At 47.6% G+C, this 26518-nt stretch overlaps 1 protein-coding gene across 16 annotated transcripts in view; it reads left to right on the top strand.

The window, feature by feature from the left end:
- Window positions 1-26518, top strand: part of LOC119968866 (type 2 lactosamine alpha-2,3-sialyltransferase-like) — a 198039-nt gene that overhangs the window by 17965 nt on the left and 153556 nt on the right. The gene's annotated exons all lie outside the window — the stretch shown is intronic.

The raw sequence follows: 26518 nt of genomic DNA, 5'->3' as shown, positions 1-26518 counted from the left end.
TGGCATGGGAATTGGGGTGCTGGTTTGATCGCGGGTTGCGTTTTTTACATAATCTGGCATGTACCACAACTTACAAAACTACACCGTGTCTTTGTGAAGACCAGGCCAGTAAACATATTGACTTATACCTGCTTGGGTCTTTCAAATCCCTTGATGTCCTGTCATGGGAATTTCATGAGCTATCCTTAATATTTGTTGGTGATATTTGGATGGTATCACAATCTGATGAACCAATGTCTACTCTTCAACTGCAGGGCTGTACGGTGGCCTCCATTTCCTCATCCGAATCCCACTTTTAATGTGGTAGCATTTCGGAACTCCTTCAGCTTTGGTATGAGCCAGTTGTGTTACTTTGCTTAACTCTGGATTGGCTTGCTGAGCCTCAGTCAGAGAGCACGTATTGAACAGGATTATCCAAATCACTAAAAAGAGTTTCAAATAGCCAAATACTGATTTCACGTCTTGACGATGGAACTTGTTTAGTCATTGCTCGGTTCACTACATAAGAAGGAAAAAATCTGGAGCACTTTCCTGCAGCTGCTCTGTCTCCTTGTCTTCACTTGGCCTTTCACGTGGAGAAGCTACTGTTTTCACCCTGGCTATTTGATTTCCGAGGAGAAAGGCACCGCTGTCTACTGGCAATCTTATTTTTTCTTAATTTCTGCGCTGTTTTCTCCATTCCTTGTAGTAACCTATTGGTCTTTACCTGTTTTGGCTGTGGTTCCTTGTAAAATCAATTCTTGAGGCATTGTCGAGGACTGTGTTGAGGATCACATCCACTTCCAATATCCAAGCTGGATTCTGGAAGGCCGTTTATGACTACTTTTTACAGTTCCTCCCTTCTTCTTATAGTTCTTGGACCACCTTCTCAGAATGTCTCGGGAGAGCTTTGAGAGATTCCTTACTTTTTGATTGATTGGTAAGTATTTTTACATGTCTTTCATCATTAGGTCCCACTTGGATCTTAAACCAGGCCTTTGTTAAAATTTACTTTCCATGAATCCACTTGCCTGCTAAGGGTTTTGTTGATGAATTGTTTTTGGTCTATTTGTCTCCCTTATCCTCTGATCAAAATCTGGGTGGAATTTTCTGCCAGTGAGAGTTTCCACTCCCGCTGAAGTCAATACACTTGTTAATGGCTCGACACATTTTCCAGCCCCAACCCCTCCATGACCGGTCCATACAATTCAGTCCCTTGTTTCAATTTTAAATCTAAGGGAATGTATGGAGTTAATGAAAGAGGCATGTGTATCTGAACGCCGTACATTAAATAGAGCTTTAGGGGATACTGTTCTCGATGCAGATGAGAGCACCTTATTAATTGATTCTCCTATGATATTTTCCTTCATTCACAATAGTCTTTGAAGACATTGCGGTATAAAGGATTATCAGATGGGATATGTATCACTGACAACAACCAGTTATGTATTAAGTTCTCTTGGGAGAGGGGTTGGAACACCACCTTCAGGAGCAACATGCCTGCAGACAGTGGCTCAGCCCATGAGAAAACCCCTCAAACCTGGTGAAAGGATGGGAAACTCCAAACTGCAACAACTTTGAGATGCTCGCATCGTGACGCAAAGAACCAACATACATGTCAGGAGTTCCCAATAGGCAATGTGGATTGTTCCAGTAAGGTACAACTGGAATTTCAATCTGCAAATACTTTAATTGAGGTGGAAGACAAAGTATTTATGAAATACACTCCATCCAAGAAATTGGATATCCAGCCAAATTGAAAAGTTCCTAGGGAAAGCTGATAAGACTTTGTCCAGACAATTGGTCAGTTACAGTGCAAGTTCAAAGCTTCAATATCACCGTTAAAATTGATACTGGAGCTGCTGTAGACATGCTAGCAGATGATCTCAACTGGCTTCAGCAGATACCCTTTCATCCTGTGCACATCAAAATGCAAGGTCCACGTGGCGCAGACCTTCTAAATAAAGGCAGAATTATTGCTTCTCTTCTCTACAAGGAGTGCCAGATTGTTGATTCTCTGTGTTGTCCACGATCAACATACATACACGTTGATTGGCTATGTTAGCATACTTTTTGGAATCCTAGATAATGCCCAGCATTTGAGCGACTCCTCCAATGTTGTTCGTGGAACAATCTTCAACCTTTTAGTTAGAACCCATGAAATTTCAACTGACCTGCAGCAACTGAGGAAGTTTATTCAATCAACAGTGAGTTCCTTTCTATCATAGAGAGACCATCGTCTAGAGCCCTGATAAAGATTGATGTTCTGAATCTCAGTTCTTCGTTAGGTCAGATGTGGCAGATACAGAATGCACTGCAGCAGGCGGTGACAATACTCATGAAGACCTGCTGGACCTGAACTGACACTTTTTTCAGAAGAAGGTGATGAGGAAGGAGCCATTGTAGTACTGAGTGACTTGTTGGAGGATGAGGTCCTGGAGGATCATCCATCTTTCCAGTTGCTAGATGCACCATAACTGTTTCTGTTGCCTTTTTTCTGAGTCGGCTGTGTTTCTAGCAGCTGAGCAGCATTTAGATCTTTGTTCCACTGAAGCTGCTGATGTAATTATAAGTCTAGCAATCGTATTCCTGGGAGGATGCTTTGCCTGATTCCATGTCAGAATTCAGAGAGGGTCACACTGCCGAATACTTGGTAGTTTCTTGAGAGATGAAGCCAAGTCAAGCCCATACATCATTACAGCTGAAAGTCTTCTTTCCTCTTGAGCTCTATGTTAGCACAGAAGCTGCGGCAGAATCTTTAACATTTCTAGAGCTACCAAAACCTGAATAGAATCCATTTTAACTGTGACCTTGGGGAGGGAAATATGGAGTAGAAGCTGTAGTTGTAAAAAAGGAGCTACATAAATTAAACATAAATAGTTAAAGACATAGACCCATCGCTTCCTGACTCCCCAGTGTCAGATTTGGGGAGTACCCCAAAGATGCACTGGGAAACCCCTGTTGGAAGTTTCTAGGTAAGGTTTTACAAGGCAATTGTATGGAAGCGCTAACTTCCCCTGGAAATTGCGCTGCGCTAGGGACCCATCCAACAAAGTGATTTTAAATTGCTAACTTCAGATGATTGTGCCAGTGTTATACTAACAGTTACTTTGAAAACGTTAGAAGAAATAAAAGTACTTCTAACTGCAACATAACTACTTTAATACCCAGACAACTCCTGAAAGCTCCCCCCCCCCCCACCCCAATTATCTTGGGCATTTCATCTTCTCCCTGACCTGTTGTACCACCACAATGTGGCTTTAACCCGTATGCGGTGGATACATGACTGCAAGCCGGCTTTGTTTGATCAAATACTGTTTATTCACACTCACACAATATTACAGTTAATCAACCACACCATCCAACACAAGTTATTTTACAGAATACTAAAGTTCACACTAGACTTTAACTTAGGAACTAGCAAGTACCCAGACAGATAAAGACCTTTTATCAGTGTTCGACTCCGGTAGTCTTCGATGTTCGGTTCTTGGTCTGGTCTGATGCTCTTGCTCTGGTCTTCCTTCTGTTGGTGGTGTGATGGTCCTTCTCATGGTGGCTGGTGAAGATCATCGTTGTTCCATTGCTGTTGCGCTGCTACTGCAGGGAGAGCAATTCTAAGGTGGTGCAGCACCTTTTGTACCTTATTGGTTTTGCGCCCTTTTGGGTGGTCTGTGGGCCATTGCCAATCAATTGATCAAGTTCGATCACCCATCAGGCAGATTGCCCTGTATCCCATGGGCTTTTATTTTTTTGACAAATGTGGCAAACTGGATTAAAACTTGGATTAGTAACAGGAAACAAAAGGTAATAGCCGATGGCTGCCGTTGCAGATGGAAAGTTGTTTCAAGTGATGTTCCACAGGGCTCGGTGTTGGGACCCTCACTGTTTGTGTTATATGATAATGATTTGGACGTGAACGTGGGAGACCACGATTGGGAAATTTGCAGATGACGCAAAGATTTGCCGAATGGTGGACAGTGTGGAGGATAGCTAAAATCTTCAAAATGATATAGGTGGGTTGGTGGAGTAGGTGATAAAGTGACAGATGGAATTTAACACAGAGAAGAGTGAGGTCATGCATTTAGGGAGGTCAAACAGTTCGAGGGAGTACACAATAAATGGGAATGTATTAAGAGGGATAGATGACGTGAAAGATCTTGGCGTACAGGTCCCTAAAGGTAGCAGTTCAAATAGACAAGCTTGCAAAAAAAGCTTATGGAATGCTCTTCTTCATTGGCAGAGGTATAGAATATAAGTAAGGATACAATGTTGGAATTGGGGGAGCACGGTGATGTAGTGGTTAGGATTGCAGTCTGACGGCGCCGAGGTCCTTGGTTTGATCCCGGCTCTGGGTCACCTGACTGTGTGGCGTTGGTACATTCTCCCCTTGTTTGCGTGTGTTTCACCCTCACAACCCAAAGTGGTGCAGGTAAGGTGGATTGGCCATGCTAAATTGCCCCTTAATTGGAAAAAATGAATTGTGTGCTCTAAATTTATTTTTACAAATAATGTAATTGTATAAAACACCAGTGAGGCCACAACTGGAGTATTGTGTGCAGTTCTGGTCGTCCCGTTACGGGAAAGATGTCATTGCTTTGGAAAGAGTGTAGAAGAGGTTTACAAGAATGTTGCCAGGGCTAGAAAAATATAGCTACGAGGAGAGATTGGATAGGTTGGAACAAATTTTCCTTGGAACAAAGGAGGCTGAGGGATGGCTTAAGTCAGGTGTACAAAATTAAGAGGGGACAGGATAAAATTATTTCTCTTGGTGGAGAATTATAGAACCATGGGAAATAGATTCAAGATAAGTGGCAGAAGGTGGAGAGGGGACATGAGGAAGAACTTTTTGCGCAGAGGGTAGTGGGAGTCTGGAATTCGCTGCCCAAGTTGGTGGTGGAGACGGAGACCCTAAACTAAGTACCTGGATCTGTACTTCAAATGCTGTAAGCTACAGACCTATGGCCCGGTGCAGGAAGGTGGGATTAGAAAGGGCACCTGGTATTTGGACCTGTTGGGCCCCCTGTTGGTCCGGACCTTTAACGAGGCAAGGGAGGGGGGGCCTCTGCCCCCAACTATGTCACGGGCGCTGATTTCCTTGATCCTGAAGCGGGACAAGGACCCTCTGGAGTGTGGATCATATAGGCCGATTTCGCTGCTGAACGCCGACGCTAAGCTGCTGGCAAAGATCCTGGCCACTAGAATAGAGGATTGTGTGCCTGGGGTCATACATAGATAGCGAAATACAGCACAGAACAGGCCCTTCGGCCCACGATGTTGCGCCGAACTTTTGTCCTAGGTTAATCATAGAATTTTGGACAATTTGTCATGGCCAATCCACCCAACCTGCACATCTTTGGACTGTGGGAGGAAACCGGAGTACCCGGAGGAAACCCACGCAGTCACGGGGAGGATGTGCAGACTCCACACAGACAGTGACCCAAGTCGAAATCGAACTTGGGACCCTGGAGCTGTGAAGCAATTGTGCTATCCACAATGCTACCGTGCTGCCCTTAAGAAGTTAACCTACACTCCCTTATTCTACCCTAATCCAAGTACCTATCCAATAGCCGCTTGAAGGTCCATAAATTTTCCGACTCAACTACTACCACAGGCAGTGCATTCCATGCCCCCACTACTCTCTGGGTAAAGAACCTACCTCTGACATCCCCTCTATATCTTCCACCATTTATCTTAAATTTATGTCCCCTTGTAATGGTGTGTTCCACCCGGGGAAAAAGTCTCTGACTGTCTACTCTATCTATTCCCCTGATCATCTTATAAACCTCTATCAAGTCGCCCCTCATCCTTCTCCGTTCTAATGAGAAAAGGCCTAGCACCCTCAATCTTTCCTCGTATGACCTACTCTCCATTCCAGGCAACATCCTGGTAAATCTCCTTTGCACCTTTTCCAAAGCTTCCACATCCTTCCTAAAATGAGGTGACCAGAACTGCACACAGTACTCCAAATGTGGCCTGACCAAGGTTTTGTACAGCTGCATCATCACCTCACGGCTCTTAAATTCAATCCCTCTGCTAATGAACGCTAACACACCATAGGCCTTCTTCACAGCGCTATCCACTTGAGTGGCAACTTTCAAAGAACAATGAACATAGACCCCAAGATCTCTCTGCTCCTCCACATTGCCAAGAACCCTACCATTAACCCTGTATTCCGCATTCAGATTTGTCCTTCCAAAATGGACAACCTCACACTTGTCAGGGTTAAACTCCATCTGCCACTTCTCAGCCCAGCTCTGCATTCTATCTATGTCTCTTTGAAGCCGACAACAGCCCTCCTCACTATCCACAACTCCACCAATCTTCGTATCATCTGCAAATTTACTGACCCACCCTTCAACTCCCTCATCCAAGTCGTTAATGAAAATCACAAACAGCAGAGGACCCAGAACTGATCCCTGCGGTACGCCACTGATAACTGGGCTCCAGGCTGAATATTTGCCATCCACCACAACTCTCTGTCTTCTATCGGTTAGCCAGTTTGTTATCCAACTGGCCAAATTTCCCACTATCCCATGCCTCCTTACTTTCTGCATAAGCCTACCATGGGGAACCTTATCAAATGCCTTACTAAAATCCATGTACACTACATCCACTGCTTTACCTTCATCCACATGCTTGGTCACCTCCTCAAAGAATTCAATAAGACTTGTAAGGCAAGACCTACCCCTCACAAATCCGTGCTGACTATCCCTAATCAAGCAATGCCTTTCCAGATGCTCAGAAATCCTATCCCTCAGTACCCTTTCCATTACTTTGCCTACCACCGAAGTAAGACTAACTGGCCTGTAATTCCCAGGGTTATCCCTATTCCCTTTTTTGAACAGGGGCACGACATTCGCCACTCTCCAATCCTCTGGTACCACCCCTGTTGACAGCGAGGACGAAAAGATCATTGCCAGCGGCTCTGCAATTTCATTTCTTGCTTCCCAGAGAATCCTTGGATATATCCCGTCAGGCCCGGGGGACTTGTCTATCCTCAAGTTTTTCAAAACGCGCAACACATCTTCCTTCCTGACAAATATCTCCTCAAGCTTATCAGTCTGCTTCACGCTGTCCTCTCCAACAATATGGCCCCTCTCATTTGTAAATACTGAAGAAAAATACTTGCATGAGGACCAGACTGGGTTTGTGAAGGGAAGGCAGCTGAACACAAACGTACGAAGGCTCCTCAATGTCATTATGATGCCGGCTGTGGAAGGGGAGGCCGAGATAATGGTGGCATTAGACGCGGAGAAGGCCTTCGATAGGGTTGAGTGGGAGTACTTGTGGGAGGTGTTGGAGAGGTTCGGGTTTGGGGAGGGGTTTATCCGGTGGGTGAGGCTGCTCTACGAGGCCCCGATGGCAAGTGTAGCCACAAATAGGAGGAGGTCGGAGTACTTTCGGCTGTATCGGGGGACGAGACAGGGGTGCCCCCTGTCCCCCTTGCTCTTCGCGTTGGCGATTGAGCCCTGGCCATGGCACTGAGGGAGTCAGGGAACTGGAGGGGCCTGGTGCGGGGTGGGGAGGAGCATCGAGTGTCGCTGTACGCGGAAGACCTGTTGCTGTATGTGGCGGACCCGGTGGGGGGGGGATGCCGGAGGTGATGAGGTTTCTCGGGGTATAAGTTGAACCTGGGCAAGAGTGAGGTGTTTGTGGTGCATCTGGGGGATCAAGAGGAGGGGATTGGTAGGCTCCCATTGAAGCAGGCAGGGAAGAGCTTTAGGTACCTAGGGGTCCAGGTGGCGGGGAGCTGGGGGGCCCTGCACAAGCTCAACCTCACAAGATTGGTGGAGCAGATGGGGGAGGAGTTTAAGAGATGGGATATGTTACCGCTGTCACTGGCGGGGAGGGTGCAGTCCGTCAAGATGACGGTGCTCCCGAGGTTTTTGCTCCTGTTCCAGTGCCTCCCCATCCTTATCCCGAAGACCTTTTTTAGGAGGGTCAACAGGAGTATCACGGGATTTGTGTGGGCGCATGGGACTCCGAGGGTTCGAAGAGTGTTCCTGGAACGAGGCAGGGATAGGGGGGGGCTGGCGTTGCCCAACCTCTGTGGGTACTACTGGGCGGCCAACGCAGCGATGGTGCGTAAGTGGGTAATGGACGAGGAAGGGGCAGCGTGGAAGAGGATGGAGGCGGCGTCTTGTGTGGGCACGAGCCTGGAGGCACTAGTAACGGCGCCGTTGCCGCTCCCTCCAACGAGGTATACCACGAGCCCGGTAGTGGTGGCTACCCTCAAAATTTGGGGGCAATGGGGACGGCACAGGGGAGAAATGGGGGGCTCGATGGAGGCCCCGATACGGGGGAACCATCGGTTCGTCCCAGGGAGCATTGGTGGTGGATTTCTGGGCTGGCACAGGGCAGGGGTTAGGAGGTTGGGGGACCTGTTTGTGGAGGGGAGGTTCGCGAGCTTGGGGGAGTTAGAGGGGAAGTTTGGGCTCCCCCCGGGGAACATGTTTCGGTACATGCAGGTTAGGGCATTTGTCAGGCGGCAGATGGAGGGGTTCCCCTTGTTGCTCCCACGTGGGGTACGGGACAAGGCGCTCTCGGGGGTGTGGGTTGGAGGAGGGAGGATTTCGGACATATACCGGGTAATGCAGGAGGTAGATGAGGCCTCGGTGGAGGAACTGAAGGGTAAATGGGAAGAGGAGCTGGGTGAGGAGATTGAGGAGGGGACGTGGGCGGATGCCCTGGAGAGAGTGAATTCCTCCTCTTCCTGTGTGAGGCTTAGCCTCATACAGTTCAAGTTGCTGCATAGGGCCCACATGACTGGGTCGAGGATGAGCAGGTTTTTCGGGGGCGAGGACAGGTGTGCTAGGTGCTCGGGGAGCCCAGCGAACCACGCCCATATGTTTTGGGCGTGCCCAGCGTTGGGGGAGTTTTGGAAGGGGGTAGCAAGGACGGTGTTGAGGGTGGTGGGATCCAGGGTCGAGCCAGGCTGGGGACTCGCAAATTTTGGGGTTGCAGTGGAGCCGGGAGTGCAGGAGGCGATAGAGGCCGGTGTTCTGGCCTTTGCGTCCCTAGTAGCCCGGAGGAGGATCTTGCTCCAATGGAAGGATCCGAGGCCCCCAAGCGTGGAGGCCTGGATCTCTGATATGACGGGGTTCATTAAATTGGAGAGGGTGAAATTTGCCCTGAGGGAATCAGTACAAGGGTTTTTCAGGCGTTGGCAGCCTTTTCTGGACTTCCTGGCGGAACGGTAGGGAAATAGGCCGACAGCAGCAGCAGCCCGGGAGGGAGGGGGAGGGAGGGGGGTAAGGATTGGGGGGAGGGAGAACTGTGCACATGGATTTGTGGAGAGTGCTATCTCTCTTTTGTTTTTTTCTGTTTTCGTTTTCTTTTTCTTTGTTTTTGTTCTTTCCTTTTGTTTGAAGTTGCTCTTGAAGCTGGGGGGGTATTGTTCATGGGGTGTTGCCATGGTTGTGTGTTAATAGAGTTAAGATGTTTATATTTTGTATTTTGTAAAAATTTCAATAAAAATTATTTTAAAAAAAAGAAAGGGCACCTGGGTGTCCTCGGGCTGGCACGGACAAGATGGGCCGCTTGGTCTCCTGTGCTTTTCTATGGTTCTATGTATATTGTGAATAGCTGGGCCCAAGCACTGATCCCTGCGGGACCCCACTGATCCCTGCCAGCCACTTCGAAAAAGACCCATTTATTCATGTTTCCTGTCTGCCAAACAATTCTCAATCCATGCCATTATATCCCCAGTCCCATGTGCTTTCATCTTGCACATTGATCTCATTTGTGGGACTTCATCAAAAGCTTTCTGAAAATCTAGACATCCACTGGTTCTCCCTGATCTCTTCTGCTGGTAACGCCCTCAAAAAAACTCCACTAAGTTTGTCAAATATGATTTCCCTTTCATAAATCCATGTTTACATTGCCTAATCCCATTGATCCTTCGCTGTTTTCGCTCCCTCTTTTTTTTTAAATAGCAGGGATACATTTGCCACCTTCCAACCTACCATGACTGTTTTAGAATCTACAGACTTTTGGAAGATGACAACCGACACATTCATTATTTCCATGGCCATGGCTACCTCCTTTGGTACCGTGGAACGTAGACCATCAGGCCCTGGGGATTTACTGGATTTCAATGCCATTAATTACTTCAGATCACGAATTTCCATCAATTCTTCCTTCTCACTTAAACCATTGGTTCCCGAGCATTTATGGGAATTTATGTCTTCCTCTGTGAAGACAAGAATTAAAGTAGTTACATAGAAAATAGAAACAGGAGTAAGGCATTTGGCCCTTCAAGCCCGCTCCGCCATTTATTTATGATCATGGCTGATCACCAAATTCAACACCCTGATCCTGCCTCCTCTTCCCTGCTCCCCCCACCCACCCCACATTCTTTTGAGAACATTCTCAATCTACACTGTCTAATCCTGTTAGAATTTTAAATGTTTCTATGGGATTCCCTCTCACTCTAAACTCCAATTAATATAATCCTAATGACTTAATCCCTCCTCGTATGAAGTCCCTCCATCCCAGAAATCAGCCTGGTAAACCTTTGCTACACTCCCTTTATAGCAAGAACATCCTTCCTCCGATGAGGACACCAAACCTGCACACCATATTCAAGGTGTGGCCTTGCCAATGCCCTATACAATTGCAGTAAAATATCCCTATTCCTATACTCAAATCCTTTCGCTGTGAAGGCTGACATACCATTTGCCTTCTTTACTGCCGTCTGTACCTGCATGCTTACTTTCAGTGACTGATGCACGGAGACACTAAGGTCTCGCTGAGTATCCACCTCGCTCAATTTACACCCATTCAAGTAATAATCTGTCTTCCTATTTTTGCTACCGAAGTGGATAACCTCAACGTTTATCCACATTATACTGCATATGCCATGCATTTGCCCACTCACTCAGCCTGTCCCAATTACACTGAAACAACTCTGAGTATCTTTCTCACAGCTCACCCTCCCACATCTCACCCTCCCACCCAATGTTGTATCATCTGCAAATTTGGAGATAATGCATTTAGCTCCCTCGTCCAAATCATTAATATATAATGTGTACAGCTGGTGTGGTAGAACTGATCCCTGTGATACCTCAATAGTCACTGCCTGCCATTTGGCAAAAGGCCCAAATATTCCAACTCTTTGCTTCCTGGCTGCTAACCAGCTTTCTATCCATCTCCAGGCACTACTCACAATTAAATGTGCTTTAACTTTACATATTAATCTGCTATGTGAGACCTTGTTGAAGACTTTCTGAAAGTCTAAATAAACCATCCACTTCATCTCCCTGGTCAACTCTACTAGTTACATCCTCAAAGAATTTCAGTAGATTTGTTAAACATGATTTCTCTTTTGTAAATCCATCCTGACTTTGTCTGAAATTTACTGCTGCTTTCCAAATGCTGTGCTACGGAATCTTTGACAATGGCAACATCCCCACTACCGACGTTAGGCTCACTGGTCTAAAGATCCCTGTTTCCTCAACCTCCTTTTTTGAATAACTGACTTACATTAGTTACCCTCCAGCCTGCAGGAACCATTCCATACTCTGAAGAATTTTGGAAAATGACCACCAATGGATCTACTATTTCTAGGATGACTTCCTCAAGTACTCTCGGATGAAGAATTTCAGGGCCTGGAGATTTATCAGCCTTTAATCCCATCCATTTCCCCAAAATAGTTTATTTACTAATACTGATTTCCTTCAGGTCCTCACTAAAACTTGTGGTTCTCAGACCACATGTCTTTTTATTCATGTATTTTTTGTGAAGACGGAAGCAAAGTACGAATTTAGTTTCTCAGCCGTTTCTTTGTTTCCCTGTTTCTGACTGTAAAGGGCCTACATTTGGTTTTGTCAACCGTTTTCTCTTTGCATACCGATAGAAACTTTTTTAGTCAGTTTTTATGTTCCCTGCTAGCTTACTTTCATTCTCTATTTTTCCCTTCTTAATCAGTCCCTTGGTCTGACTTTGCTGAATTTTAAACTGTTCCCAATCCTCGGGTCTATTGCTTTATCTTGCCAATTTGTCTGCTTCTTCTTTGAATCTGATTCTAGCTTGAATTGCCTTTATAAGCCGTGGTTTAGCCACAGTTCCCTTTCCATTCTTCACAATAGGAGTTCACCACTCCAGAAATTCCTCATCTATTGTAATATCACCAATTTGACTCACCCAATCTATATGTAGGTTAAAGTTATCCATAATCACAGATGTTCCTTTATCACATGAATCTCTGATTGCCTGTTTCATGCTATTTCCAAGATTGCCACTACAGTTTAGTGGTCTATATACCATCTCCACAAATGTTTTTTGCCCCTTGGTGTTTCTTAACTTGACCCATACAGATTCCACATCATGTATGCTGATATCTTTCCTCAATATTGTATCAATATATTTAATCAACAATGCAACTCCACCACCTTTTCCTTTCTGCCTGTTCTTCCTAAACACTAAATAGTCCTCAATGTTTAGTTTCCATCCTTGGTCACCTTGGAGCCATTTCTCCGAAATCCCAACTATATTATAACCATGTACATCTAACTGTGCAGCTAATTCATTCATTTTATTTTGAATCCCCCGCGCTCTCCCGCACAAAACAAAGCTAGTCCTTTTAGCATTCCTTGTCCCTCTTTGACTTTTTTTTTCCTGTGTTCTTATCTGATTCTGGCTTCCACCAGGATCAAACGGAAACTCCTTGGGACTCTTGAAAAACATTCCATTGGGATAGGATCCGATGACCACTTCTTATTTGGAGAGGCGGTGGCGTAGTGGCAATGTCACTGGACTAGTAAACCAGAGACCCAGAGTAAACAGGCAGAGCTACGGCCTTTTGGGCCAATTCATTGGCCACCAAACAACTTAACAAACCGAGTCCCACCACACCTCTCTCTCTCTGGGGCCAACAAATCTGAAAGTCCTCCTGTTTGAACTAGAAGAAACTAGCAGAATGTTCTCTCCTGCAACTTCCGAATTCTGCTGCATGCCTTAAAGACATATATGCCCACCAATCATCCATGACTCAAAATAATAACCGCAAAATAAAAGAATGGGGAAAATAAGAGAATAAACAGGAAGGACCCTTAACACAGGATGTATAGGATGAAAACATTGCTGAAGAGATGGAGTGAGGGAGAGGGTTTCAGATTCCTGGGGCATTGGGACCGCTTCTGGGGAGGTGGGACCTGGGAAGGACCAGGACTGATGTGCTTGGGGAGGGGGAGGGGGGGGGGGGGGGGGGTACTTGCTCGAGTGATTGGGGGCCGTTTAAACTGATATGGCAGTGGATGGGAACCTATGTAAGAATTCAGGGTAGGGGAAATCAAGAACAAGAGAAAAAAAACAGCAAGGTGAATAAGAAAAGGTGATGGGGGGGGGGGGGGGGTGTGTTAGAGAATTTCACCCCTGGTGACTGTAATTATTGGGCAGCCAAGTGCCAAAGACTTCAGGTATGGTCCTCCTTTACTGAATTCTAAACTGCTCTCAATCCTCAGGCTAGCTACTTTTCCAGCAACTTTATATGACTCCTCTTAAGATCTTGATGTGGTTCGTCTTGTTGTCCCGAGCCACATTGCCAGCCAGTTTGACGATCTCAGCAGTCAGATAGATGGGGCCTCTGATCTCGACATGCTCGAACTGGTGATCCCGGCGCAGAGGTCCAAGAATGCGGCTGACGGGGAACTGGAGACCACCTCTTGGGGAGCAGGTCTTGGCCGTAGCATGCTCTTAGCCTCTAGTTTTACCAAGGCCAGACATTTTGTTTTTGCCGCCATTGAAACCCTTCACCAGCTAAAATAAAACCGTTTTTGTGGGGACCAGCCACAGCAGAAGGAAGTGCATCCCTCAAAATAAACCAGAACATATTGCAATAGTGGTGGCAGAGGAAGTGAGGACTTATTAGTTAAATGGCATGTCTCACTATTCGTCACATAGGTTTATGTGGTTTAAGCATACTTGACCCTAAATACAAAGAAGTTATAGAAACATAGAAAATAGGAGCAGGAGGAGGCCAGTCAGCCCTTCGAGCCTACTCCGCCATTCGTTATGATCTTGGCTGATCATCGAACTCAATAGCCTGATTCCCTTCACTTCTTGAAAACATACAATATTTTGGCTTCACCTACTTCCTGTGGTAACGAATTCCACAGGCTTACCACTCTCTGGATTAAGAAATTTCACCTCATCTCTGTCCCAAATGGTCTATTTTTGTATTTTCAGACTGTGACCCCTGGACACCCCCACCATCGGTAACATCCTTCGTGCATCTACCCTGTCTAATCCCGTCAGAATTTTATAGATTTCTATGAGATCCCCCTCATTCTTCTGAACTCCAGCAATGAACAGCCTAAACGGATATCCAGGCCTCGTTGCACCCCCCCCCCTAATTTATGGCCATTCAGATAACTGTCTGCCTTCCCATTTTTGTTTTCGAAGTGGATAACCTCACATTTAGCCAAATTATACTGCATCTGCCATTAATTTGCCCACTCATTCAACTTGTCCAAATCATGGATTTCTGCACCCCCCCCCCCCCCCCACCCCTCACAGCTCACTCTCCCACCCAACTTGGTGTGATATGCAAATCTGGGGATATTACATTTTGTGTTCTCATTTAAATTAATATATATTGTGAATATCTGGTGTCGTGGCACCAAGCCCTGCGGTATCCTATGAGTCACTGCCTGCCACTTGGGAAAGCCCCGTTAATTCCTACTCTTTGTTTCCTGTCTGCCAATGAGTTTTCTATCCATCTGAATAAACTACCCCTAATCCCATCCGTTTTAGTTTTACACACAAATCTATAATGCTGGACATTGTCAAAAGCCTTTTGAAAATCCAAGTAAACAACATCCACTGGCTCCCCCATATCAACTCTATTGTTTACATCCTCGAAGAATTTCAGTTATTTGTCAAGCATGAATTCCCCTTCTGTCCGATCTTGCCACTGCTTTCTAAGTGCTCGGCTAATTTACAGAATGTTGTTCAGTCATCACAATGTGGTCACCCTGTACCCTTGTGAACTTCCTTTTACACGCTGTTCTCGTTTTGACTGGGGTACTTCTTGGTTTTCCTTGGGCAACTTATCACAAGCTACTAGCGGTCTCTGAGTAAAAGTACTGATGTACCATCGATTGCACGCGAGGCGAGTGATTTACCAAAGTCTGGCTTTAATTAACTAGAACACAGCTCTGCGATCGTCTACAGTGGAAAGGGACGATCGTCAGGCGTTTGAGCATTTATACCTCGTTAATTGAGGCGTGGTTAACTCAGCCTCTCGGCCAATCGGTCGAGAGGCACATGACCGACCAGGGCCAATGGCCAATGGTAAGCCGACGTTCTGGCCCAATGGCAGACGAGTATTCAGATCATATCATCACATTCACCCCTTACGAAGAAGGAAGGCAGGGGGGGGGGGGTGTTAACGAGGCCCGGGGGGGGGGGAGAATTGATGATATGAGTAGCCGTCGGGAGAATAATTTTCTCTCCGTACCCTTATCGAATTTGGGGGCTTGCCACTGGCCCAGACATAACAATATTTACAAAAGAAAGTCCATGGAGCTGTAGAACTCTAGAGGGATTCGATCAGTCTTTTGGTGGTCCTTGACGTCCTGGCCGAGCGCCGTAGTGGAGGAGTTGTCGTCGGATCGGCTGATGGTCCTGCTGACATCCTGGAGTTCGGGAGCGATGGACCTTGAATGGTCTCCGTCACCTGAGCTGGCCGCGGAGACGCCATGGATGAGGGATGGGGAAGCTGAGTGGGGTGCTGGGGTGAAAAAGGGGAGGGGGGGTCTGTGGTGGGGGGGGGGGGGCGCACGCCGGCGGGTGCCAGGTCCCGGAGGGAGACCGTGTCCTGCCGACCGTCGGGGTACTCCACATACGCATACTGCGGGTTAGCGTGGAGTAACTGGACATGCTCCACCAACGGGTCGGACTTGTGCACCCGCACATGCTTCCGGAGCAAGATGGGTCCGGGGGTGACCAGCCACGTCGGGAGAGGGGATCCGGAGGACGACTTCCGTGTCAGGGTGAACGAAGCTTTCCGTGCTCCCGGAGTCCAGCAGGCAGTCCGTCTCGTGGCCGTTGAGGTGGATCAGCGTAGTCGTTTTGGCGAGCGTGCGTGGATGAGACTGGTCGAGTTGAACGGCCGTGAGCCGTGGAGAAAATCCGTCGTCGCCGTCCGAGTCGATGCTGGAGGGACCTTGCGTGGCAGATCTGGAAGACGGTGGCCAGGATCCATATGTGAGGTGAACGGCCGCGAGCCGTGGAGAAAATCTGTCGTCGCTGTCCGATTCGGTGCTGGAGGGACCTTGCGTGGCAGATCTGGAAGTCGGTGGCCAGGATCCACATGTGAAGTCTGTTCCCCAAGATGGCGGCGCCCAGGACCCGCACGTGGGTTCGGCACCCCAAGATGGCGGCGCCCAGGAAGCCCTCGTGGCCGCTGGTGGCGGAGCTAGCGTTGCCGGCGCTGCGAGCGGTGAGGCGCGCAGGCCGGCTCCAGGAGGCGAGCCGGGTGTAGCAGCTGTGGGGACGCGCAGGCCGGCTCCAGGAGGTGAGTAACATGCATCAGCTGTGGGGATGCGGAAGCCGGCTCCAGGACGCCGGTTAGGTGCATCAGCTGCGGGAGGATTTAAGGCGCGCGGGGCGGGTGCGGGGGGCCGGGGGCGGGGGGGGCAGAGTCGCGCTGCGGGCAGGCAGGGACCGGGAGGGCCCGGAGAGGCGGGCCGGTCGGGCGCCGGGGCCAGGGGGGGGGGGGGGAGAAACGTGGGCGGCGGGCAGGCAGGGGCCGGGGAGGTGCACTTGTTGGCCGGCGGGGCGCGAGTCGGGAGCGGCTGGAGGGGCCCTGGGGGAGAGAGAGAGGCACACAGGCCATTCGCAGAAGCCTGGGGGAGGGGGTAGAGTGCTGTGCAGCTTCCAGAAGCGCTGCAGCCAGCGTTTTGGCCTGGCAGACCGTGGAGTAGTGGCCCTTCTTCCCGCAGCTCCTACACAGGGCGGAGCGGGCTGGGCAGCGCGAGCGAGGGTGTTTTGCCTACCCACAAAAGTAGCAGCGGGGCCCCGCGGATTTATCGGGGCGCCCCGTGGCACAAGCCTAAGGGAGGCCGGGAGCGGCGGGTGGCTGATGGGAAGCGTGCCAGGAGGCGGCCTTGCCAGGGTCATAGGTGCGAGCGCTTAGATCTGCGACCTCCAGGGAGGCGGAGAGAGTCAGCGTCTCCATTAAACTGAGTTTGTCTCTTTCCAGCATCCGCTGGCGGATCATGGGAGACAGCATCCCAGCCACGTAAGCGTCTCTGATGAGTAGCTCCATGTGCTCTGTAGCGGACACCGCTACACAGGCGCAACCTCTCCCCAGGGAATAGAGGGCCCGGGCGTATTGGTCTAGAGACTCACCGGGGACCTGCTTTCTGGTGGCCAGCAGATGTCGAGCGAATACCCTGTTGATCGGTTTGATGAATTGTCCTTTTAGCTTTTGTATAGCGTCATCAAAATCCGTTTCCCCTTTGATTATGGCGTAAGCGTCAATACCCACGCTGGAGTGGAGGACGTGCAGCTTCTGTGCCCCGGTGGGGGGGTGGTTGTAGATGCTAGGAACCCTTCGAGGCAAGTCAGCCAGAGTTGGAAAAGTTCTGCAGAGTTCGGAGTTTGCGGGCTGATGCGGAGGCATTCGGGCTTCATGCGGAACTCCATCTTCAAGTCGTAGTTAATTAAATTGATGTACCATCGATTGCACGCGAGGCGGGTGATTTACCAAAGTCTGGCTTTAATTAACTAGAACACAGCTCTGCGATCGTCTACAGTGGAAAGGGACGATCGTCAGGCGTTTGAGCATTTATACCTCGTTAATAGAGGCGTGGTTAACTCAGCCTCTCGGCCAATCGATTGAGAGGCACATGACCGACCAGGGCCAATGGTAAGCCGACGTTCTGGCCCAATGGCAGACGAGTATGCAGATCATATCATCGCAAGTACTTTGGTGGATTGATTCTCTTTTGTTGGGTCTAATTGCTGAATCAGTTCCTCATCACAATTAGTTGTCGTTTCTGCCCGAGTGAAGACACAAATGTTTTGAAGGCCCTTGTCGAGGGGAGTGTCATGTAGGCTAAACACTTTACTTGTTCACCTGCCATCCTGGTGCCCTTCAAGTGTGCTGTCTCAGTGTTCTGCTCGTTTACATGAATAGTCTGGCCATTTTTCTGTTCTCAAATGGACAAGATCCTCCCACAGTGACTCATGTTTTATGGGTTTGCCCTGCGATTTCTAAATCCTGTTTGTTCCGGAATTCTGGGTCCTGGTTGAATTGTTATCCACAATAGTTGCTATTTGTACAGATATGGAGTAAACCTTTTCTTTTTTTTGCCAACATTTTTATTAAGCTTTCATATTTAACATTCAGAAAATTATAAATTAAGCGTTATCAGAAAAAAAAACGTTAAAACCAACACTTGTATTTACAAACGAGCATCTTCATAACAACAACTGTGGCCGTGACTCCCCCCCCCCCCCAACCCCCGGGGCCTTAGCTTGCCATCGGGCTGGTTCCTTGCGGCTTTGTCCCTCCTCCTTGTACCAAGATTCTCTTTTTTTTGTTTGCCCCCCCCCGTGCTTTCCTATTTCCACACTGCTCCGTGGCTCCCCTGTATTCCCTCCTGCCCCCCCCCCCCCCTTACTAGTTTCTGGCTACGAACAGGTCTTGAAACCAAGTTGGTGAATGACTTCCACGTCCTGCGGAGCTTTCTTTCCATCCGCAGATGGTGAATTTTATTTTCTCCAGCTTGAGAAATTCTGCCAAGACGGACGGTCTGCAGCCTTGGGTGGTGCTGATCGACAGCCGAGCAGGATTCTCCGGTGGGCGACCAAGGAGGCAAAGCCTGGGTGTCGGCCCCCCTCACCATGAAGAGCTCTAGCTTATCTGATATCCCAAAGACCGTTACTTTTGGAATGGCTCTACCCTCACTCCCACAGCCCTGGACATGGCCTCAAAGAAGGATGTCCAATACCCGAAAGACCTGGGAAAGCCCAGAACATGTGGGTGTGGTTGGCTGAGCTTCCCTGGCAGCGTTCACGTTGGTCCTCGGGAAGAATCTGCTCATTCAAGTTCTGATTAGTTATGCTCTGTTCACCACGTTTAGCTGTGTTAGGCTCTGCCCCATGCACGTGGAGGTGAAGTTGGCCCTGTGTGGTGCTTCGATCCAGAGTCCTCCCCCTATCCCTATGCCTAGTTTCTCCCCTCATGTTTTTCTTGTCTTGTCCAGGAGGGAGCTCCTCCCATTTTTTCCCTTATCTTATCCATGGGGGAGCACACGTCCTCCAACAGTCACCCATACATGTTCCCCTCCCTTAGGTCGCTCATGTTCAGCAGTCTTTCTACTAGTGAGTGTCCTGGTATCTGGGGGACGTCATTGTTTCTTTACGGCGGATGTTTTTGATTTGAATGTATCTCGGGCTGTTCCCTCCCGGTAGCTGGAACCTCTCCGTGATTTCCCCCAGGCTATTCTATTGTCCGAGTACATGTCCCTAACTGTCAAGAGTCCCCTCGTCCTGTCTCCACCTTTTGAAGGTGATGGACGTCCCATTATTGCAAGAGTGAACCTAAGGTTGTTGCAGATGGGGCCCTGGTGGACATTTCGGCTGTCCGAAGTGTTGCCTCACATTCGGAGCATAGCTACTACCACTAGGCTCCTTGAGTATTTGCCCAGGGGAGGGAGGAATGGGAGTGCAGTTGTGACTAGAGCTCGGAGGGATGTCCCTGTACAGGAACTCTCTTCCATCCTCCACCAACTCTACTTGTACTCTTTCTGCAGCGGCTCCCCTTTGGTAGAACCGTAGGTTCGGAAGGGCCAGGTTTCCCACATTTCTACTCCTTTGCAGAACCTTTTTTTTTTGGATCCTCAGGCACATACCCGCCTCTTCCTCCTCCACCCCTCTTCCCCTCCACACACATGGCATGACTAGTTTGTCGACTGTGTTCAAAAAGGCCTTGGGGATGTAGGTCAGGTGGGATCTAAACTGGAAGAGGAAGCTGGGCAGCACGATCATTTTGATCGTCTTTATTCTCCCTGCGAGGGAGAGTGGGAGTAAGTCCCACCTCAGCAGATGTTTTTTAATTTCCTCCATCAGACTTGTCAGGTTCCATGGATCCATGTACAGTCGTGAGCTATTTGGATCCCCAGGTAGCAGAATTTGATCTGGGCCAGTTTAAACGGCAATCCTTCCAGCTCTGTCCCTCCCCCCTGTGGGTTCACAAGGAAGATCTCTCTCTTAACGAGGTTAAGCTTGGAACCTGAGAAGACTCCGAGCTCCTTTAGAAGTTTCATTATCCCTTCCATGGTGGTCCAAGGGCTGGTACAGACTCGATGGGCTGAATGTCCTCCTCCTGAACTGTAAGGTTTCTATGTATCTGCAGAGTGAGACTGTGCACTCTGTCTTCCCTTTGGATAGGGTCTGCCTTTTCTAAAGAATACCACAGTGCTGCTGCTTCAGCATATTGTGCTGTCTTATGCCAAGGGGAGTGAATTGGAACTCTTCCGGATAAAAAGGTAGGAATATCAAAGTCCTGACTACTAACCCCCATCCCAATTTAGGATTGTTGAGATGTCCCTTTTTTTTAAGTTGACCTTGATGACCCAGTATGGTAAATGACCTGATGGTGACTAAGATGATTATAGGCTGCTTTCCCCTTGAGGGGGCGAACTGACTGGTGGTGATTTATTGTATCAGATCTGTGTGGCTCTTTTATCATAGGCTAAAATGAGTACTAAGTCAGCTATCTTAGTATAGATGATAATAGGGTGTTCCAATTGAAGAATGCCTTTGACGAGGCACTGGATTACCATAGTCATGACCCTTTCATTTTGTAAACATGAAATTGAACAAGCGCAATGCACTTTTAATTGCCTCTTTGTAACTGCCACTTTAAGTAATATCCTCATATGACTATTGAGAACTTGTGACTCCCTCTGTTCCAAGTCCATGGTTTTCTGTAGCTATGATCAACATTGTTGATTGTTTTATTTAATTCATGGTGTGAATTGCGCTTTCACATAGCCGTCCGTCAGTCCAGAAGTAAAACACTCGAACACGTCAGTAACGAATATTCGTTTATTCACGGCCGGGACAAATCTCTAAGTAGTCGGGGAACCACCTTCGAGAAGTGCCAAAGTCCCAAAGTATGGACTGTCTCTTTATACAATCACAGCTTAGAGGTGGTCCCCTTAAATTCCTAGATACACCAATGATTTGGCAAGGATCCAGAACATGTACTTATATGGAATTATTATCCTAAAGGAAGGGTGGTGACTATGACATAACTGCTGCTGCTAACGGTTTTTCTTATCCTATCTGTCCATCAGGTCCAACTTCCTTATCTCCTTCCCTCTCATGCTTCTGAGTCAGCTCTTTCACATTCCAATGTCCCTTGTCTCAGTTGACAAGGTTTTACACACTCATCTTCGCTGTCTCTGCATTAACAGATAAGAGTTCTGTTCTCATTTCATTCTCTTAACCCTTTAACATCCTTTTACTTGAGGGTCACAGATATATTTCAGAACGTCAATATTACATACAGACAGCAAGGTTATAACAAGACGATAAATGAAATCCACTTCCACAATGGGATGTAGACATTGCAGCTTAGGCCAGGATTTAATTCTCATTCCTAATTGCCCTCGACAAGGTGCTGGTGAGTTTCCTTCTTGAACCACGGTGTCCACGTGGTGTAGGGACACCCTCAGTGCTGTTAGGAAGAGAAATCCTCGATTTTGACCCAATGATGGTGAAGGAATGATGAAATAGCTCCAATGTCAGGATGTCATGTGACTTGGAGGGGAACTTGCAGTTTGTGGTGTTACCATGCATCTGCTGCCCCTGTCCTTCCACATGATAGAGGCCCTGGGTTTGTACGGTTCTGTTGAAGGTGCCTGGGTGAGTTGTTGCAATGCATCTTAAGAATACATTGCTGCCACTGTACGTCAGTGGTGGATGGAGCATATGTTAGTTATGGCGGATGGGGTGCCTATCAAGCAGGCAGCTTTGGCCTGGATAGTGTTGAGCTTCTTGGATGTTTGGACTGCACTCGTCCAGGCAAATGGAGAGTATTCCATCACATGCCTGGCTTTTGCCTTGTAGATGAACAAGCTTTGGTTATTTGAATAAGCATTTATAGCACTCTATGGAGAGGTGGTAGCACAGTGTTAGGATGAGAATGAGGTCAAGGATGTTTTTCCCTCTTGTTCGCTCACCACCTGCCGCAGTCTAGCAGTTATGTCCTTTAGGACCCAGCCAGCTCAGTCTGTGATGGTCCGAGCCACTCTTGGTGATAGACATTTTAGCCCCCCACCCAGAGTACAGTCTGCGCCCTTGCCGGTGCTTCCTCCAAGTGGTGTTAAACATGGAGGAGTACTGATTCACCAGCTGAGGGGGGTGGTGGTGGTACACGACAATCAGTAAGAGGTTCCCTTGTCCATGTTTGATCTGGTGCCATGAGACACCGTGTGGTTCAGTGTCAATGTTGAGGATTCCCAGGGTAACTGTTCCCACTGCCGCCGCCACCTCTGCTGGATCTGGTCCTGCTGGTGGGACATGATTAGATCAGACTGTTACTTGACTAGTCTGTGGGACAGCTCTTCCAATTTTGGTACAAGCCCACAGACATTAGTAAGGAGAATATACAGTGCCTGGGCAGGTGCCGGATGGTCCTTCGGGTTTCATTCCTTTTTATTTGTAATAGTTGGATACAACAGTGACTTGCTAGGCCATTTCAGAGGGCATGTAAGAGTCCATCATGTTGCTGTGTGTCTGGAGTCATATGTAGGCCAGACCAGATTTCCTTCCCCAAAGGACATTCATAAATGACAATGGTTTCTTGGTCATCATTAGACTTGTAATTCCAAATATTTTATTGAGTTTTAAATTCCACCATCTGCCATCCTCTGAGCAGTACCCTAGGTTTCTTGATTACTACTCAAGCTCGGTAGTACCACCACAGACTGAGCTGGCTGGGTCTAAAGGATATGGCAGCTAGACTGCGGCAGGTGGTGAGGGAACAACAAGAGGGAAAAACATACTTGACCCTATCCTCCCCATCAGCTTGCCACATATATATCTGCCCATTAGAGTGTTGGTTGGAGTGACCACCGCACAGTCTTTGTGGAGACGAAGTCCTGTCTTGACATTGAAGATACCCTCCATCATGTGTGGAATTACCATCGTGCACAATGGGATAGACTTTGCACAGAACTAGAAGCTCAAAACTGGGAATCCATGAGGTGCTGTGGGTCTTCAGCAACAGAATGTACTCGACCACAATCTAACTTCATCGCCTGACATCTCTCCCACTCTACTGCTACCACCAAGCCAGGGGATCAACCCTGGTTTAATGAAGGGTGCAGGAGGGTGTGAGCCAAGAACAACACCAGGTATACCGAAAAATTAGGTGTCAATCTGATGAAATTACAAAGTAGGATTACTTGCATGCCAAACACACACAGCATTATTCAATTCCACAATCAACGGATCAGATGTAAGCTCTGCATCCTGCCACATCCAGTCATGAATAGTGGTGGGCAATTAAACAACTCGCTGGAAGAGGTGGCTCCACAAATATCCCCATCCACAACAATGGAAGAGCCCAGCACATTTGTGCAAAAGGCAAGGCTGAAGCATTTGTAACAATCTTCAGCCAGAAATGTCGAGTGGATGATCCATCTTGGCTTTCTCCGGAGATCCACAACATCACAGATGTCAGTCGTTGCCCAATTCGATTCACTCCACATGATATCAAGAAATGGCTGAAGCCACTGGATGCTGCAAACCCAATGGATCCTGACAATAGTCCTGAAGACTCCAGAGCATGACTTGTCCCGAACCAAGTTGCTCAAGTACAGCTGCAACACTAGCATCTACCCAGTCACTCCCCATCCTGACTTGGAAATAAAGTGCCGTTCCTTCACTGTTTCTGGGTCAAAATCCTGGAACTTCCTCCCTAACAGCACTGTGGATGTACCTACACCTCAGGGACTGCAGCAGTTCAAGAAGGAAGCTTGCCACCACCTTCTGAATGGCAACTAGGGATGAGCAATAAATACTGATCTCTCCTGCAATGCCCACATCCTGTAAATTAAGAAAAAAAAATTGAGGCAAGTATGCTGTTATTGGTTCTCTCTGCAACCGTAGATAATACCTTCGTTATTCTGTGCGAGTATTCTGCCTAATCTGTAAGCAGCTACCAACCCTTGAGTTTTGACATTATTAGTAAGTAGTTCTTTCGTGGGACTCATTACACACCCTCCCCAAGTTGCTGTGAGAACATAAGTGTATATTTGAATCCAGTTGTTACACTGATTTAGTGGGCGAATAATTTGAGTATAGTTTATAGGAGTTGCCTTTGATGTGTTGTTCTAGCCCTGACAGCAAGTTTCTCATATATCAAAGTTGTTCAGAATCCAGTTGCTTTTTATCCTGATTTGTGTTTCCAGGTTTACCACCTGTAGTACATGTGGAATTTAGGTAAAATCTGCTTTCTTTATGGACTGGAAAAACTTCTTCCATTTTTGTGGAAAAGGAAAAGATTAGCAAGCCAAATATGGGCCTGCTTCAGGAAAATATGTAATGGGGAATAAGGAAATGGGAGAGAAACTAAATAAATACTTAAGTGTCAAATTCAAGGAGAAGATACAAATATTTTCTCAGAAATACACAAATATTTTATCAATACTAGAGAACCAAGGGACCAACTGAAAGGATTAGTTGTGACAAAAAAAACAGCACTGGAGAAACTAATGGGACTGAAAGTTGATAAATCCCTCAATCTGATATCTACCAACTGGAGTGTTGAAAGAGGTGGCTGCAGAGATGGTGGATACCATGGTGATCACCTTCCAAAATTCAATGGGATCCTGGGAAAGGTTTTGTACATTGGGAGATGGAAAAAGTAACTCCACTATTTAAGAAAGGAGAGAGAAAAGCAAGATCTTACAGACCTGTTAGCTTTACATCGGTAGTTCTAAAGGATTCGATAGTGGGGCATTTAGAAAATAATGAAAGGATTGGCCAAAGTCCACATGGATTTATGAAAAGAAAAGTTTGACAAAACAGTTGGGAGTTTTATTTTTGAGGATGTTACTAGCAGAATAGATGAGGGGAAACCAGTGGATGTGGTGTATTTAGATTTTCAGAAGACTTTGAATATGGTTCCTAAGAAAAGATTAATAAACAAAATTGGAGCACATGGGGTTGGGGGTAATATACTGGTATGGGGCGCAATTTGGAAAAAAAAAATCTGTGTCCAGTTTTGGATTCGTTTAGCGGGGTGTGTCTCGGCGCCTATAGTGCCGGCTATATGCCATTTCTTTTGGCCTCTGCGAGTTTCTCTCCACCAAGGCCGCACTTAGTCATTAAGCTCGGCAGCAAGAAAGGCTCCTAGCAGATCGGGGCACCATTTTGGAAGGCTGCACCGATCACATTTCTCTTTTTCCCCCCCCCCCCCCAATGTTTTTGAACCCCTCCCCTAACCTTGGGGAGACCTCCGCGAGCAGCCCCACACCACCCTCCACCTGGTAAGGCCCTCCTGGGCCTGATTGACCATCCCAAGCTGTCCCCCTGGCAGTACCCCTGCCAATCTGGTGCCAAAGTGGCTCTGCCAGGCTGGCAGTGGCAGAGGGAATGCCAGGGTGCCATCCTGCCCTGTCCCCGACTACCCGGGGTCTCTATTGCCTTGGGAGACCCCCCAGGTGCCATCATGATAGGTCCACGCTTGTGGAAATCTGTACTAAATGCCCCCTGATGAGGTCTCCCAGAGATGGCCGTTAAGACTTGGGCACCAGGAGAATCCTGCGAACACACATTTTAATGTGCCTAATGGATCATTTAAATACGCTGATCTGGATCATGCCCAGTGAGGGCAAGATTCAATGACCTTGTGTCGGGTGGAGCCTGGCCGTCAAATTGCGCCCATGGATTGAAAATTGGTTAATGGACAGAAAACGGAGAGTAGGAATAAATGAGTCATTCTCAGGTTAGCAGCCTGTGGCTTGTGGTGTACTGCAAGAATCAGTGCTTGGGATACAGCTATTCACAATCTAATCAATGATTTGGATGTAGTGACCAGATGTTATATTTACAACTTTGCTGATGACAAAACTAGGTAGGAATGTGAGGTCTGAGGCCAGATTGAAGTGTGTGGGCAAGAACGTGGCAAATGGAATTTAACGTGGAAAAATGTTATCCACTTTGGTAGGAAAAACAGAAACGTAGAGTATTTCTAAAATGGTGAGAAGTTGGGAAGCGTTATATCCAGAGGGTGTCCTTGTCCAGAAGTCAGTGAAAGCAGGTGCGGCAAAATATTAGGAAGACCTATGGTGTGTTGGCCTTTATTGGAAGCGGTTTTGAGTACGGGAATCTAGATGTCTTGCTTCAATTGTATAGTAAGAAGTCTTACAACACCAGGTTAAAGTCCAACAGGTTTGTTTCAAACACGAGCTTTCGGAGCACGGCTCCTTCTTCAGGAGGAGGAGCCGTGCTCCGAAAGCTCGTGTTTGAAACAAACCTGTTGGACTTTAACCTGGTGTTGTAAGACTTC

Source organism: Scyliorhinus canicula, chromosome 7 (assembly GCF_902713615.1).
Source record: "Scyliorhinus canicula chromosome 7, sScyCan1.1, whole genome shotgun sequence".
In the NCBI taxonomy this organism is placed as follows: Eukaryota; Metazoa; Chordata; class Chondrichthyes; order Carcharhiniformes; family Scyliorhinidae; genus Scyliorhinus; species Scyliorhinus canicula.
This window is presented reverse-complemented; position numbering and strand designations above follow the sequence as displayed.